Genomic DNA, 4,604 nt, shown 5'->3' with positions numbered 1-4,604 from the left:
ATGAAAGAAAAAAACAGGTATGTTATTGGTAAGTGGGGAGTGTATAACTTGGCCTCTTGTTGTGATGGTTTCTAACTTTACTAAAGCTAGTTTCACTCTACCCCGATTATTTTTTTTCTTTTTTTATAGGATTTATTACTTTATTGTAATGGAATCAATAATTCCTGCTCTTTTCTAATAATAATCTTAAGAGACTGGAATCTTACTATAATTGTGCTACTTGTACTCACAATATTCAGGGAATCCATTCTTTTAAAATAACTTTCAGCATTAGATTATGAGCTATTGCATAGCCTTAGTGCTCCAAAGTTACCTGTCCTGGAAACTCAGAAGCAAAACTGTGGGTAATACAAAATTGTGAATTGCCTGCTCCAGTCTGCAAGTTTCACCTGTAGTGAACTACCTTCCTCTCTATCCTTCTCTCTCTCTCTTGTGTTATAACACTACACCCAAGAAAAAGAATTCCTGCTGTTGATACATTCTTGAGAACTGCAAAGTATTTCATGATTCAGAATGCCAGTTTTATCTGTCTCACTGATACCCAAACTCTTGAATGATTCAAGTGCTCTATAGCCAATTTATGTAATATATTCGTTTTTCATCATCCCACACCCCTGTCCACCCCATACATACATTTCTGATAACTATAGAGGTATCCAGATGAACCAAATATGACTTCACATTGACGAGAAAGAAGAATGAGATATGGCATCTTATTAGAGAATATAACTGGGGGAAGCAGTCTGTTTCTTCTGAAAAACTATTTAACTATCAATTCATCAACTTATATATACTTTCGTTCCTACATTCCCTATATGAGCTACTCAAGGAAATTAGCAAGACCTAGTGTTTGATTAAAACTGGTGATAACTCCATCACCCATCTTATTCACCTAAATGAACTTTGTGTGAATATTGACCATTAACACATCAAGAGCACTGTGGATGTTCAAAGGCATATACCTTGACAACATTCAGAATGGGATGGGGTTCTATCCTAGTGTTAGAGCAGACAAAAAATACATCATCACCTGTATTAGTTTGCTCAGGTAGCCGTAACAGAATAGCGCAGACTGCCTGGCTTCAACAACAGAAATTTAACTTCTCATAGTACTGGAGGCAGGAAGTTCAAGATAAAAGTGTCAGTATGGTTTATTTCTGGTAGGCATCTCTTCCTGGCTTGCAGACTGCTCTCTTACTGTATCTTTGCATGGCCTTTCCCGTCTGTACATGCACACACCAAATCTCTTCCTCTTCTAATAAGAACACCAGTCCTTATTGGTTTAGGGCTGCATCTTTAAGACCTCATTTAAACTTAATTACCTGCTTAAGGTTTCTTTCTTTAAATGCATTCACATTAAGGATAGGGCTTCAGCATATGAATTGGAGGGCGTAGAAGTCACATTCAGTCCGTAACATCATCCCAAAGATGGAAACCTATCTTCAACTTTATCACACTGTAGATTAAGGTGACTGGCACTTCCATTAACCGTTGTCCAGAAGCCAAAGTAAATCTTTTTTTAAAGAGCATCTTGAGTCACTACATGTTTCATAAGCAATGAATATATGCAATGAAAAACAAATGAACAAGATAAAACCTAGGAGGGGGAAAAGCCTTACTGAAATGAAGATATTATCTACTTGATAAAGAGTCCAAAATTCTGGTCATAAAGATGCTAACCAATCTCAGGGGAAGAGTGAATGAACTTGGAGGGAACTTTGACAAAGGGATAGAAAGGATAACAAATATCAAATGAAAGTCACAAAACTAAATATAATAGCTGAATTGAAAAATACTAGAGGAATTCAACAGCAGCCCAGAGGAAGCTGAAAAAGAATGAGTGACCTGGAAGTGAGTGCAATGTAACTAAACAAACGTAGAAAAAAGAAAAAAATAATTTTAAAAGTGAAGATAACCTAAGGGATCTATGGGACAACATGAAGTGGAACAAATTTCACATTATAGGGGTCTCAGAAGGAGAAGAGAGACGGAAAGAGGCAGAAAACTTATTTGAGTAAATAAGGGCTGAAAACTTTCCTGACCTTTCTGGAAGAAGATCCAGGAAGCCCAGGGAGTTCAAATAAGATGAGCCCAAAGAGATCTACACCAAGACACATTTATAATCAGAGGTTAAAACCAGAGAATCTTTAAAGCAGCAAGAGAAAACTAACTTGTTCCATACAAGGGAACCCCTATAAGAGTGGAAGGGCGTGGGAGGCAGACAAACCAAAGCCCTGGAGAGTACCATTCTCTCTGAAGATGGCAGCCACTCCCCTGCCCCACCCATGAGAAGGCAGACCCAATACAAGAGAAGCTGGACATGTTTCCAAGAAAATTCTCTGCTTGAGGTGTTGACAAAGATTTCAGTTGTCAAAACACTGTGAAAATCGTACAAAGTGCAACCAGACCTGGGTTCTTCCCTTTGTTGGCAGTTTGGGCAACTCTAATGGCTGTTGCAGGTTGGCTCTGTCTCTCAGCTCTGCATGATCTTGGCATCATTTCTTAACCTCTCTAAACCTCAGTTTTCTCATCTATAAGAACTAGAAGAATAATACTTTCCTCTCAGGGTTATTAACAGGACTGATTACATGTTAAAATCACTTAAGACTATGCCTCTAGTTCAGTAAGTGTCTCAATAAATGATTGTTGTTATTTTTATTGCCAGAGTACTCCCTGAGGATAACTGAAAGGAAAAAAGGGAGACAGCTTGAAACAAGGACACACAGCTACTGCTTTCCATGCCCATATTTTCCTGTCATCCCTATCTTTCTCCTCTCCCTCTAACTGACTTTCCATCTTAAATCTTCTCCTGCTCTCACCCTGCGAAAGGCTCAGAAGTCACCACCAGTTGCTTAGAATGAAAATGGGAGTGGAGCAGCTGGAAGATCTATTTCTGTTACACAACGTTAAGTCTCCAATCTCATTTTTTTTTCCTCATAGAAACACTATGAAACTTGTTTCTAAAATTTTGTTCCCGTTTTGGAGAAATTGGGATGTGTGTTGGATTGGATTTTTTGGACTAGCCCTGGACACCTAACCACAATAAATAATGTAGAGTTATTTTCAGAGGTAGGTGCTTCACAAGTTCAAAAAGAAAATTTGGTACATACCTGTCTTTTGACATGGGACTTCTTGTGCCACATTATTAAGACTTAAATTTCATACATGTACAAAATGTTCAGGGTAATCTCATAAAGTGAAAACCCATATGTAATTGTATTTTCATTTTAGCTTTCATTACTCAAGCTACAAACACATATAAGAAATAGAGCATTTTACATTCAAAAACCCCTGATCCTATATTTTGATAATATTCAACTGCAAAAATAAGGAAAATAAAAGACAAGCCTTGACAGAGAGATGTAAACCTTAAGGGTAAATGAGAAAGTAAATAACAATCACCTCTATAATAAAACATTTATTTTACTAAATTTCAACCATCTACAGTTGATTTCAGGTATTCAAGATGTGTTTGAATGTACTTATCTATCTGGCTGTTTGACTCAATATTTACATTGAAAATCAGTGATGTTTAATAATTAAGCATCATTTGCATGGTATAGTTCAAATGTTCAAATTATTCTAATTAATATTTCCAAAGCCATAAGGATAGGATTTGTTATCCCCATATTCAGATGAAATTAAGCCAGAACAGGTAACTAAACAAATGTCATATGGAAAATAGCAAAACTGGGATTGGACCTAGTACAGGTCATCAGCTCAGGCTCTTCGCTGTTATTTTGGAACGGCACCCCCGGCGGTGGTTGCTAACAGTCCTCCAGAGACCTTGCCTTTGCTTCTTTCGCAGGAAACAGCATCCTGGAAGCGAGAGCATATATCAATCTTCTCCTTCCTTTTAGTGAACAGTTCCACTCTTTGGCGCAGATCAAGGTGGTGATGGTGATCTCTTTTGCTGTACTTTTTAAGGTTCAGCAAAACCAGCCCATTTCCTTGTGCCTACTGTTATGAAGAAAGAAAGTGTTGTGTTTTTGTTTTGTTTTTTCATTGCAGCGAGTGACTTCATTTTATAAGGCAGGGCAAAAGCAAGACAGCAAGAAAAGGAACATGAAATCTCATTTTGGGAATAAAGAAAACAATCATTTCAAACAGTCCCTAATTATGTGTAAGTACATGTGTGTAGAATAAAAATGTAGAATGCAATTAAAGCATTCGAAGTATCTCGACAAAAATTACACGTGGGAATTCTGTGGCCCCACATCTTTACGGCCGTTCTCTCTCAAGTCACTGGCTTATTGTACCAGAATATCCTCCCTCTAAAGAAAAATAAGCAGAAATAAAGAGACCAGCTCAGCACCAAGAAGAGGGAAAAAAGTGAGAATAACATATTGGGAACAGAAACTGCAGTCTAACTAGTGCCTTCCCACCTTCATTACCATCCTTCCAAATAAATCTCCCTGCTCCTCTTGAGCTGGCAAATAAAAAAATCAACCCACAAGATATATGTGCGTGCTTCTCCTGATGAGCATCACCATCCATCTACAGGACGTCCCACATGCCAGTTTGAAGATGGGCTAGAGGGAGAATTAAAGACTTCAGAAAGTCCACAGCATAATCAAGAAGGCTTTTTTCTTCTGACTACACAG

Source organism: Bison bison, unplaced genomic scaffold (assembly GCF_000754665.1).
Source record: "Bison bison bison isolate TAMUID 2011002044 unplaced genomic scaffold, Bison_UMD1.0 scf7180017864325, whole genome shotgun sequence".
NCBI classification, from domain to species: Eukaryota; Metazoa; Chordata; class Mammalia; order Artiodactyla; family Bovidae; genus Bison; species Bison bison.
Note: the sequence above shows the minus strand (reverse complement) of the source record.